This window comes from Sminthopsis crassicaudata, chromosome 3 (genome assembly GCF_048593235.1).
Source record: "Sminthopsis crassicaudata isolate SCR6 chromosome 3, ASM4859323v1, whole genome shotgun sequence".
NCBI lineage: Eukaryota > Metazoa > Chordata > Mammalia > Dasyuromorphia > Dasyuridae > Sminthopsis > Sminthopsis crassicaudata.
The window spans coordinates 587,384,764-587,398,887 of NC_133619.1; positions in this window are offsets into that span (position 1 = coordinate 587,384,764).

A 14,124-nucleotide genomic window follows, 5' to 3' on the forward strand; every position below is an offset into this window, starting at 1 on the left:
GTGGCTTTTTAAAGGTTTACAGAGGGCTCATATTTAATTCCCATAGAAACTCAATGAAGTACTATTATTTATCCCCATTTTTCAGATGGGGAAACTGAGGCTAGGGTAAAGGGTTATACAGATAGAAAGTATATATGTGGAAATAGGAAATCAGGATTTCCTGAATTCGGATCCAGTACTCTCTTCATGATGCCATCTAGCAGTCTAGCCAAAGGGAATCCCTCTCCAATTTGTACTGTATCCTGAATCTGTATCTCTGTGGCAAATACCTTTGGCAAGAATTCCTTCCTGTTTTATGCTTTGCCTGATATTTATGATCAGAGAGTCATCAAAAGCAGTTATCTCTCTGGTTATATCTTTCAAGGAATCTTGAATCATTTTGATGTATGGTTTGTAGACACCTTGTTGGAAGAGAGCCTTTAAGGCAATGTTTTGCTCTACCAAGTCAAATGTGTTTTAAAAAGATAATCAACAAACAATAAGCACAGTGGGATGTGGTATTCTCTAGTGATAATAAAGATGTAGCTGACTGTGGAATATCACAGGAACACTGCTTGATCCTTCTAATACCCTTGTGGAAAGTGTTCTTTGATGTGTATATATATATATGATGCTCATAAAAGCTTTAATACAGATGGGAAAGTAGGCATATAGGTGGATAGTCAATATTTTCTCAGTCACACTCTGATTGATGAGTATTAATAGGGTCTGGGATTTTGTTGGTATCTTCTCTTTCAGTTATCTTGTGAATCAATATCTCAGAACCCTCAATATTGTGTCCTTTCTATGCTCATTTGTTCTAATCCAATTGCTTTACCAGTCTTTGTTTTCCCTTCATCCTAGAAGCACTCTCCACCGACTGGACTATTTCTTACACTGAAGTACTCTCCGACCCAAAGGCCTAGCCCTCTGATGGTTGGTTCCTCCCAGACCAAGCCCACCCCACCCTCCTCATTTAAAGAGCAGGCCCAAGTCAAAAAGTCTGTCTCCTGGTTTTAATGCTGACTCACCTCCATAGAATTTTCTCTACCCTATGGGGTACCTGCTCTCCCTCCTTTTTAACTCCCTTTTATGTGTCCCCTTCTATCATAATGTAAGCTCCTTGAAGGCAGGGGCTGTCTTTCTCCTTCTATTTGTAATCCCAATGCTTTGAAGTGTACCTAGAACATTTTTGTTGTTGTTCAGCCCAGTGGTTTGCCCAGGGTACATGTAGCCAGGATGTGTCCAAAACAGAATTTGAACTCGGATCTTCTTGGATCCAAGGCCAGCTTTTTTAAAAAATATACTATAATATCTCTCAGAGGATATTATGAAAGAATATTAATCAAATCCTCTCATTTTAGTAATTCTTGTTGTTAGTCATTTGTGACTATTCATGACCCCATTTGGGGTTTTCTTGGAAATAATATTGGAGTAATTTGATATTTCCTTTTCCAGATCATTTTATAGATAAGAAAATGAGCAACAGGATTAAAGGACTTACCCACAATCACAAAGCTATAAGAATGGTGCCTCTTGTTAGTGATGGTTGAAAAAATTTGCCATAAAAATATTTCTACTTCTTTCTTGTTGCTTTTTTGTTGTTGTTCTTGCCCCTTCCCATTGACATCATTAAATGCCCTCAGATGACTTTGCTTAGCTTCTTCTCATGCTTTGTTGTAACATGTCCATGTGACCTTCACAAGTGAAAGATCTAGCAGATTCATGCTAAAAGGGCCTTACATTCCAAAGAAAGATCCACATCCACTTTTCAAGGACCAACCGAAGGCTCATTACCAGTAGGCTTGCCACTTGGTGATGATTTCTATAGCCATGGTAAGCCATGAAACAAAGAAAAATACAAAATGGCCCTCAGTCCTATGCAGTCATCTATGTAGAGACAGTGAATGAGTAGTAGAGAGATAGGAAAAGATGCCAAGAATCACATTGTTTGAGATGATTTAGGTCAGTTCTAATGATCTTGTATGAAGAGAGCCATCTTTACCCAGAGAGAGGACTGGGAACTCAGTGTGGATCATAACATAGCATTTTCACTCTTTTTTTGTTGTTGTTGTTTTTGCATTTTATTTTCTTTCTCATTTTTCCCTTTTTGATCTGATTTTTCTTGTGCAGCAAGATAACTGTATAAATATATGTGCATATGTTGGCTTTAACAATTCTTACCATATTTAATATATAGTGGATTACTTGTCGTCTGGGGAGGGGTAGAGGGAAGGAGAGGAAAATTGGAACACAAGGTTTTGCAAAGGTCAATGGTGAAAAATTATCCATTCATATGTTTTGAAAAAAATAGCTTTAATTTAAAAAAAAAGAATCACATTGTTTTTATGCCACTTCTCAACTTTAACTAGATTCTGGTTCACAATGTAATATCTTTATCCAATGACTAATCAATGAATGAACATACCATAAGAGAGCATAAGAATCTTGAGAATCTTGCTAGAAATTAAGTCAGAAGGAGTAAGTTTATTTAAAAGAATAGCTCATAGATATTCATGACATATTTTGTCAACTTAAATTGCATGATAAATATTAGCCTAAAGATACCATGAAAATAACTATAGTTTATATATCAATACCTGCTGCACAAGAAGAAAAAGTAGAGAAATTTAATGAAGAATCTGATAGAACCCACCAAATTAAGATAACATATGCTTTGATACTCGGTGACTTTAATGCAAAGGTGCAACTAGGTGAGAAAAATAGAGTGGAAAAAACTTAGAGACCCTGGATAGTGCAATGGATAGAACACTAGACTTGGATCAGGAAGATCTTAGTTTAAATCTTTCCTGAGACATTTTCTAGCTGCATTACCCAGGGAAATTCAGTTAAGCATTGTCTGCCTCAGTTTCCTCATCTGCAAAATGCAGGTAATGATAGCACCTACCTCCCATGACTGCTGTGAGGCTCAAATATTATCGGTAAAGCATTTAGCACAGTATTTGACATATAAATATGCTCTTAATAAATGCTTATTTTCTTCTCTAGGATTACAGATCAGGGAAAAGAAATGAGACAGATAAAAAAAATGGAAGAATACATAGCTCTCTGAGACCTATATATCATGAATACTCTCTCTGAAAAAAGAGTCAACAAGCATTAGATATGGGAAGCATCAAATGACATTACACACACATATACAGAAAGACATATAAAAATGAAATTGACTATATTTTAACTGACAGGAGAAAACTAATTACCAATATATGTTATTTTAATCAGTTGTCTATATATAGTCAAACCATCATCTTATTAGAGCAAAGATCAAAATCAATATAGATTTAGAACTGTTAAAAAAGTAAAATGAGGAAATGCAATTGAGATGATTCAATCCTGACCTATTCAAACAAGTTATTGATAATGAAAAATGGGTATTGGATACAAGAAAGGATATAAACACAGTCTATAATAATTTCATTCTTAAATTTAGCCAATGAAAATCAATTGATATAATAAGAAAACTAAAAAATATCTTAAAAAAAATCACTTTAGTCAGTGAACGCTTGACTTACTTGCCAAGTGGAGAGAGAGAGGGCAACCAAGGGCAACCCTGATATAGTATATAAACTTGCTTGTAAAAGCTTATGAAGAAAGATGATTCAAGATTATGAGCAGTATCACCTCATAAAGCAGAAAGAAGCAATGAAGGGTAAAACAAGTTTAAGGAAAGTTTTCCCAGCAACCCAACTAAGCAAAGTCAAGTGTAGGATAAATACAAAATAAATGCCACTTAATTTCAGGGGAAAGAAACTTTAAAAACTGGAGGAATCAGAAAAATGTCTCTTGAAGGAAGTGGCATGTAAATTGAACTTAGCAGGGAGTTAGGGGTTCTCAGGTAAAAAGGTCAGGATTTGCTCCCACCAAATTTCTCTTCAGCATGTCAGAATTTAGCTTGTATCTAGCTACCCACAGCAAAGGGAATGAGTGCTCAGCTGTCACAGTGACAGGGCAGCACAGTGATTTCTGACTCAAGCCTCCTGTTCCCAGAAGAAGAGTTCCTAAACAACAGTAAATTCTTGGACCAAGCAGAGGAATTACTAGAGCCAAGAAATAGATTGTAAAGAAGTAAATTTAATTTAGACCTTGCCCTTTGCTATGTGTTATGTGAATTGTGATGAAGGTCCAGGGGTCAACAGTTCTCTAGAAAGGACTTTCTCTTACCAAGAGATGCCTCCATCCTAGGCTAGTGCTAAAGTATGAAGGACTATACAGGTCTTTGGAAGAGGAGCAAAAAGTTTAAGGAAAGGGTTTATGAGACATTTCTTCTTGAAGAGGGGTAAAACAGGGGGCTTACCTCTAGGGAAGTACTATCATTCCAGAGGGACCTGCAAATCCCTGGAAGAATGGGTTGCTTAACTCTCTAACTCCAAATGAGTGCTTTCTCCTTATAAAAGAACCTTAATTTAAGGGCATGGAAAACTGTGTACATCTCTTAAGGAACTGGGACTCTGTAGAGGAAGGGGGTCACTTGGTACTCTCTAGCTTCTATACAAAGTAATACTGTATAATTAATGCTATAAGTCTGGATAGAATACAGCTTCCTGGGGGAAGATAGAGGTCCATCAATGAGAAAGGAAAGTTGTTTTGACTGCTTGTGGGCTCAGGGTGAGTCATTTGTGTTTTGTGTGTGTTTTTTATGAGGTTATATAAAACCTGTCCTATATTTGATGCATTATTAGCCTGAATACGAGTATGAGAATTGAAGGCTTGTTCCCTTTTGTCATTGAGACCTAAACAAGAGCCAGATTCTGATGTGTTCAGAAGAAATCCTGAATGCGGGCATAAGTCAAAGAAATACTTGTGGGTAAAGTCCCCAAGTTTTAATCTGGTCTGTGGGAACCCAGAGCTGGAGCTCTCCAAGGGCTATAGATTTAGACCTGAAGGAAATCTTGGAGGTCATCTAGTCAAATTCTTTCCTTTACAGATTAAGATACTTGGACCTAGGAAAGTTAAGTTACTCACCTATGATCTTATAGGTAAGACCACAAGTGACAGCACCAAGATTTGATGCTGACTTTGGGAAAATTAGATGGCATAATGGATAGAGTATATGAGTTGGGGTGGGGAAGTCTCATCTTCCTGAGTTCAAATCTTGTCTCAGACACTAGCTGTGTGACCCTGGGCAATTCAACTAACTCTGCCTCAGTTTTTTTCATCTGTAAAATGAGCTGAAGAAGGAAATGGCAAACCATTTCAGTTTCTCTGCCAAGAAAACCCTAAATCAGGCCATAGAGTCAGACATGACTGAAATAACTGAACACCATCACATTTCTGACTCCAAATCCTGTGCTTTTCCCACTGCCCCATGCTTTTTCTTCCCCGTCTACCCAATCAAATGAAATATAGAAACCAACTGAGAAATAAGACTGTCTTCAACTCACTGTGTCTCCATGAACAACTCCCTTCCCCATTCTGGACTCCTCATTCTTTTCTTTTATAAAATTGGAGAGTATCATACTAAATGAGCTCTGGGACATCTCCAACCAAAAGACAGCTAGGTGGCATTGTGGGTAGAGAGCTTGAACTGGAATTTGAAAGACACAGATTCAAACCCTGACTCCCATTCTTACCAGCTTTGTTTCACTGGGAAAGTCATTTAACCTCTCAGCCTCATTTTCCTCATCTGTAAAATGAAAATAATAGTACCTACCCATATCTCAAAGTGAGAATAAAAGGAGATATTTGTAAAATGCATATTTTATATATATATATATATATATATATATATATATATATATATATATATATATATATATATGTCTGTGTGTGTGTGTGTGTGTACACATATGTAAACCAGATGAATAGAATAGAATAGAATCAGGAAGACGTGAGTTTAAATTTCACCTCAGACATTTACTAACTTTATGATCCTGAGCAAGTCACATAACCCTATTTGCCTCAATTTCCCCATCTGTAAAATGAAATGAAGAAAATAACAAACCACTCTAGTATCTTTACCAAGAAAAGATGAGCTCATAGAGAGTGATACAGGATTGAAAAAACTAAACAACAGAAATGAATTATATAGACTGATATGTGACTCCGACTCTAAATCTCAGACTTCACTCAGCGGTAGAAAAGGGAGAAATGGCCTGGACTGAAGACTCATTTCCTTTTCCATTTTTGTCTTCACCCTTTTCTGTGGCAAACTCTCCCCAGAGTTACTTCCTCCTGACAAAACAGGGCTTCAGTCGCTCTCCTCACACCCCTGGGAAACATGTTAACACAGTGCTAACCACAGAGGAAGGATACACTGGCCGATACAATGAGCAGGGCAGGATTTTTTCTGAACCTTACTGCCTGAACCGTGTGCTGGACAGACCCACACATAGCTTCTATTCCCCAAAATCTCCCAGGATGGCCATCATTTTAACACCACACACACAGAACAAACAGACATATAAGCTTTGTCTCTGGAGAAACACGAGGCTCCCTTCCAGTTGAAGTAAAAGTCAATCAGTTTAGATGGAGGCAAATTGAGACTGATCCTCTCTGCCCTGCGATTTACTGGTGTGGGGTGTGTGTGTGTGTGTGTGTGTGTGTGTGTGTGTGTATTATTGACACTGTTCAGACAATGCCAAACAAAACCAATCCACCAAGGGAGTCACAGCTGTTCTTTCTACATCTGGATAATACAGAGAACTAGAGGAAATGGAACACAGGGACAGGAACTGGACTTATAGTTTCATTGCTATAGGAATTCGTCAATGGGGAAACTCCCTCCACCAATATAAGTTTAAGTCTTAGAAGGTTGTAGAGATAATTGGGATTTTAAGTGACTTGCCCAGAGTTTACACAGCCAAAAAAAAAAAAAAAAAATATATATATATATATATATATATATATATATATATATATATATATAATTTAATAAAATATTTTTAAATATTTTTTAAATTTTAATTTTTATTTTTTTTATTTTTAAAGAAAAAATAAATTTTTAATATTTTATTTAATTTTTAAAAATATTTATTAAATAAAAATACATCTGAAGTGAAATTTGAACTCAGATCTCCCTGGATCCAAAACCAGATCTCTATTGCTTGTACCATATAGTAGTTCTCTGAGGGAATCAAACCCCTTTTTACAGATTTTCATTTTTGTCGCTGTTGTTCAATCATGTCTGACTCTTCATGACCCTATTTGGGGTTTTCTTGGCAAAAATACAAGAGATGTTTGCCATTTCTTTCTTTAGCTCATTTTACAGATGAAGAAACTGAGTCAGAATTGCCTCATTGAATTGCCCAGGATCACACAGCTAGTGTCTGAGACCAGATTAGAACTCAGGAAGATGAGTGTTCCTGACTCCAGGATGGGTACTCTGTGCACTATGGTGCCACCTAGTGGTATTAGCATTTCCTGATTTCTGTGGTCCAAAAGCTCACACTGAAAACTTAATCAGTTCTCCCTGAGTCCATACAAGGGGATTCTAGCATATCTTTGCTTCTCCTCCTCTCCCTTATGGGAAAAATAGAGGCTAGGTTCTTCACGGCCTCAAGTGGATGAATATCTGGGAATTCCTATTCCCCAAATGTCCAGATGCATAAAGAACAGCTTCATGTAATTCCATGGAAACATACAGTCCCCACCCCCAGCCCACCCTACCCCCACTCAAAAGCAAAAAGTGACTCTTATGACATGCGAGTAATATGTGCAAGAGCTAGAATTTGAACCCAAGTCTTCTGGCTGTAGAGTATGTTTCTGGATCTCTAAGAAGTCCATAGATAGATTTTAGGGGTCCATAAATTTGTCTAGAAAAAGTTAAATTAAAAAAAAAAAACTAAACTAAATTTCAATATAATTGGGTTTTTTTAATCATATATACATACACATATATAATCTTTCTTAGAATCATGTTTTAAATGCATAAAATAATATGTATAATTAAATGCATAAAAGTTTTGAATGCATAGAGAATCATGTTTTTAAATGCATAAAATGATATATTTGCATATATCATTTTGTGCATTTAAAAACATGATTCTAAGAGAACAGAGACTTCACCAAACCACTCAAGAAACCCAGGACAGAAACACACAAAAAGGTTAAAAGACCCCTGCCTGGAGTCAGAAATTATACCAGGATATATTGCTGCCTCCTCTTCTCCCTCTCAGCTTTTCCCCTGGGCTGGATGTGTCCCAGGACAGGGCTGTGTTTAGAGGAACCCGCCCACCATTCTGAGCAGGGAGTTGGCAGTTTCAAAGCTGTCAGCCAGGGCTCTGGGGCCAGGATCTGCCTCACTGATGATGGGTTGATTTCTCAACTTCCAAAGCTCATCACAGGCAATCAGCCCCCAAAGGAGCTGCCTATTGGGGAAAACGGTTCTTCAAAGAAAAGAGAGGGGAGCTCTGGGGACTGACCCATCTGGGGGTAAATTAGATTAAATTGGGAGCTCTGGTGTTGGCAAGAGGGATCGTGTAATATTTACTGAGACACAGCAATGTGCATACACAGCTCAGTGAGCTGACAGCCTGGAAAGGGGAAGAAATAGATAAACTCTCCTGTAGAACCATCGACCGTCAGATCCAGAAGAGAGCTCAGAGGGCTCCTAATCCACCTCCTTCATCTCACATATAATGAAGTGGTGGCCCAGGGAGGAAAAAAGACTGGCCCACATTGTAAATAATAGTCTCGAAACTAGGATTCTTGAGTCAGGGTTTTTCCCACTACACAGGCTACAGTCCAGTCTTGGCTGAGTTTTACCAAACCTAAAGTATGTCTTGGGAGAATCATGCAAGTCTGGCCCATCTTCTATCTGTCATTACAAGGGTCTCTACTACATGAGGTAACCTACCTACAAGTACCCTAATTGCAAGAACCACCACCATGTTCCTAGCTCACCTAATCCACAGAAATGAGGGTCCATTATAGAACAATTCACTTTATTATTTTTAAATGTATTTTTATTTATTTTAGTAAATATTTCCAAATTACATATTTTTAAATTTAACATTCATTTTTTACAATTTGATTTCCAGATTCTCTCCTATCCGTCCCTAACCTTTGAGAAGGCAAGCAATATGATATCAATTAAACATAATTGAGTTTACTGCTGAATTAGCTCTTCTAGTAGGAGGTGTGGAAGAGAGACCGACACAGAGAAATTGAATAAAATCTTCAAGAAGAAATACCCTATCATGATAAAGTGCGAACTCAGGCCTCCCTGCCTCCAAAGCTAGTTCTTTATAGAGTGTATACTTCCTAGCTGCCTCTGTTGGCTCTCACAGAAGTGAATTTCCAAGATTGGATAGCAAACAATGGAAAGGTCAGAAATAGACCTTAGATGTCCTGACTTCTAGCCTGGAACCATTGATATCTCCCCCACCACCCCCAAATTGTGGTCCGGGTTCCTATGAGAGTAAGTACAGAGTAGCCACTGTTTCCTAATCAACAGCAGACACGCATCCTTGATTCGATGGAAACTCCTTGCCCAGAACTTCACAGGGAGAAATTAATATTTTTTGATTCTTCACCAAGGCTGGAGACTTCATTTTTTTTTTATTGAACACCAACCTCCTGGTTTCTTATTTCTACAAGAGCCATCACTAAAATTATTTCCTTAATTAGATCAATTAAAGGGAGCTTTTCCTCCAGTGTCCCAAAGAGGCAGGAGGGCAGAGACTTCAAGACTACCAACTCTCAGAATGATGGAGTTCCACAGACGCCAGGCCGCCATGCAGGGAAATGATTAACCCACAGAGGAAGCCTACTCTGCTCAAGTGACCAAAGGCAGATTTGGGTCAATTGGCAGAGCCCATGCCTGTGAGGATTCCCAAGCTCTGTCTCTCATCATCCAATCCCCCCTGCATAGCCATCCAAGTATTTCATCCCAGTCTTACCTTCATTTCCTTGCCTTAAAATAGAGCCATTTCCAGTGGATCTGCATTAGAGGCAGTTGGGTAGTACAATGGAGAGAGACTTCATGTCAGGAAAATCTGAGTTCAGCCTCAGACATTTACTAATCATGTGGCCCTAAACAAGTCACGTAAGTACTGTTTACCTCAGTTTCCTCATCTGTAAAATGGGAATAATAAGCACTTACCTTCCAGAGTTGTTATGAGAAGCAAATAAGGTAATATTTTTAAAGGCCCACAGTGCCTGGTATATAAAAGTTTATTTCCTTCCTAATAAAATTGTAATAAAGTACTTCCTAAATAAAGTCCACAATCCTTAGCATGGTGTTCAAGGTCCGTCAGATGATGATCTCTATAAGGGGTAGGGACTATGTCTTAGACCATTTACTATACTGCTGGGGCACCCAAAAGATTGTAGATAGTACTATAGGCAAAGAAAGCAGTGTGATATATTCAACCAATATTGATTAAGCATCAGGCTTCACAAACAGAAAAGTGAGGTCCTAGGCCAAGCCCATTTGGTCATTGTTTCAGTCCTGATTGAATCAGACTGAATGTAAACAGCAATCATTTCTGCTTTAGCCAGAAATCCTGAGGGTTTTCCTCTTCCAGATTCATTTATTTGTTTTTTAAAATTTGGACAATATAAAAGAGGAGATTCTTTGACTCAATTACTACCTAGCCTTAATCACTGAATGGGAGCAGCCTCAGTCAAACTGAACACCTATTGGAAACCTTAGCTTAAAAAGACCAAGGCCTCCCATTGTATCCAGGGCCATCTCTAGGATCTCTCTCTGGCCACTGGACTCAGATGGCTCTGAAGGGGAAAGTGAGGCAGGTACCGTTGCCCAGCCCTCCCTCACTCAAATTCAATTCACTTGCATATCATGGCATCCTCTCTCTATTCTGTTTGAGAATGAAGAACAAAACCACAACCACCCTCAAGGAGCTCATGCTCTACTCCTAAGAGAGCCCTGAATTTATAGTTAGGAGAACTGATCCCAAATCCTCAAAGAGACCTTTATTTGGTAAGTAACATTAACAAGTCCTTCGACTTCTCTGAGAGTCACATTTCTCATCTCCTGTGAGGAGAATAATAGCACTGAAACTGTCTTTTCCACAGGGTTGTGTTAAGAAAAGTGCTTTGAATTCATTAGTTCATTGTAATGATCAAGCTCCTACTATGTGCCAAGTATATTACTAGATACTAGGGATTCAAGGACAGAAATCAGAATGATCCCTACCCTCCAGCAGTTTCCATTCTACTCATGAAAAATAGCATGTACACAGAGAAGGAAAAAAGCAACATGGCACAATGGGCAGCATTGGATTTGGAGCTAGAAACCTTGGGTCAGATCTTAGCTCTCTTCTTACTTCCATGTGGCCTCGGGTATGACACTTGACAGTTCCCAGGTCTGTAAGGGGTTGGACTGAGTCTTTGATATTTCAACTCTAAATACATGCAAGTTAAATACAGAGCAATATGTGGAGGGAGAAACAAACTTCTAGGAAGATCAAGACAGACCCTGAAAGGCAGCACCTGGTGGCAGAATACATAGAGCTTTGGACCTAAAGTCAGGACTTGAATTCAAATCCAGCTTCTGATACTTACTAGCTATATGAGCCTGGCAAGTTACTCCATTTGTTTTTGCCTCAGTTCCCTCAACTGTAAAATGGGGATAACAAATAATAGCATCTACCTCCTCCTGTGAGGATCAAAAGATAATATTTGTAAAGTTTTTAACACAGTGTCTGGCACATAATAGCTGTTGTATAAGAGGCCAAAGTGCAACAGCAATCCATTCTAAAGACATTACAGGTGGAAGGTTGTGGATAAGGATCACAAAGAGGCAATATTTCTGGGAAAATGGATTGGAGATCCATTGAGAAGGATTTCAAAAGTTAAAAAAAATGTATTTTTTTTTCAGAGAAGTAATAGTGAGCGACTGGAATTTTTTTTTAAAAGGTAATCATGATTAAGTGACTTTCCTAGGGTCACACAGCCAATAACTCAGGTCCTTCTGACTCCAAGCACCATCCCCTGCACCACCTAGCTGCGGCTTGCCCCTGGAATTCCTTGAGCAGATAAACAATGTGGTCTGATGTGTGCTTGAGGAATGTTGATTTGGCTTAGGCTCAAAAATGTATTGGAAAGAGGGAATATCAGTGGCCAAAAAGATCCCCAATCTCTCTGCAGGTTATTGCAGTGGTCCAGGCTAAAGGTTATGGAAGCCTGGACTAAGGTGTAGGTGGAAGAAAGGAATATAGTAAAGAGATAGAACTAATTGACTATTTGGAGTGAGGAAGAGTGACACATCAGAGATCACATGCCTAGATGAATAGAAGGATGGCACCGTCTTCTGAAGAGATGGGTCAGAAAGAGAGAGAGGTTTGGGAAGAAAGATTCATAATATAAATTTCAGTGTCTCTGTGGTTTCACTGCTAGGAGTATTCCTTCTTGTAACAGACTGATCTAACTCATGCCAGTCCCCAAACTCTTAGACCCAAAATCAGAACAAAATGAGACAATTTTAATCCATCTAACAGATAACAAAAGGAGTTTATTTGAGCACAGAAGGGAATGGATGTTCAGGAAGGAGAAAAGCATCCATCCCCCTGAGCACAGCTCCCCACTTTGGTTCCTGCTGCTGGTCTCTGATCTGAATCCCCAGTTTGAGCCACCAGCCCCTCAGGAAGTTATATTATGTTCAGAGTCTTAGTTCCCTGAACCAATCATATTTCAAGAACAGTTTCAATACCTTTTAAGGGAAAACCAACTACCTTGAGGAGGGCAAGAGAGGTACAATTTAAGAGATGTCCTATCTCTATTGATTCACTCAAAATTCCCCTAATCCAATCCAACAACAGAGAGAAGTCAGCTTTCAAGAGTTTCTATGGCAAAATAAAATGAATCACTAGTGTAGCCAATCTGGAGAAGATTATTCTCCACACTTATCCAACCTGATCCTCAAACAATAAGCATTTATTAAGCCTTTAATTATATGCCAGGTACTGTGCTGAACACCGAAGATACAAATACAAAAAAAAAAAGATTGTCCCTGCTCCCAAAGAGCTTACAATCTAATGGAGTAGAACTACACACATAAAAAAAACTGAAAAGTATAAATGAGGGGTATGAAGCTCAAGAGTATGATGGAGAAGTTCAACAGCATGTAACCTAGTGAGAAATGAAGAGATGTCATCCTGGTCACACTCCTTAAATGGAAATTTGGGAAAGAATTCCCTACCCAACTCTCTCATCCAGAGGGGCTCCAGGGGTAGCAGGTACTGATGAGGAGGGAATACCAAGGTTGATGGATCTTACAGTACGATGAGGTTCCTAATAATGAGGTTTCTGGGGGTGGGGATGATAAGGAAATCCAAAGGAGTATGACCAGACACACAACCTATGACCCAAATTGTACTTAAAAGTCTTTCCAGTTAGAGCTTATACTCCACTGGCACACTGTGAAGAGCCCAGCACCATTTCCTTGCTAAAAAAAAATTGAAACTCCAATGGTGGCAAGTCACCCTTAAATTCTTATTGAAGAAAGGGTTCCTATCCCAGCTCTGATCCTCACTAGTTGAGTAACCATGGGACCATGGACAAGTCCCATCCTCCCTGAGTCTTAATTTCTTCATCTGAAAAATGGAGATGATAGAATTTGTGTTTTTTTATTTCAGAATTAGAGTAAGGAAAGTGCTTTGAAAGCATTAAAATACTGTAGAAAGAGTATGAATTGTAATAAGTCTCTTCGTCACTCCCTTCACATACTTCTTCATTTTACTTCTGACCCAGATAACCTTTCTGACCAGAGAACAGCCAAGCTACTTCAAACATTGAAGGAAAGCTTTTAAGCAGCCATAAGCGCTTACCAGTCACCCAATGGGGGAAACTTAGGCATGTTTCCGCATTGCAATGTTATGGAAGAGAATATAAAAGTAAATTACAATTTTTGTGACTTATTTCTTCATTCCCCTGACCTTCTGTCATGCTCTCTACCCATTTACCTATAAAACCAGAATCTCCTCAATGCAATTAATTACCAACCCCAGAAGAATTCCTTCATATTAGATTATAAGCATCCAAAAGATCAGGAGTTATTAACCTTTTTTTATTTTTGTCATGGACTTCTGCTGAAACCTATTCTTCAAAATAATGTTTTTAAATAGACAATGTAAAATATTCTGGATTACAAAGAAAACCAATTATATTATATTTATCAGATATTTTTTATATTCCTGGACCCTAGGTTAAGAGCTCTTGTGT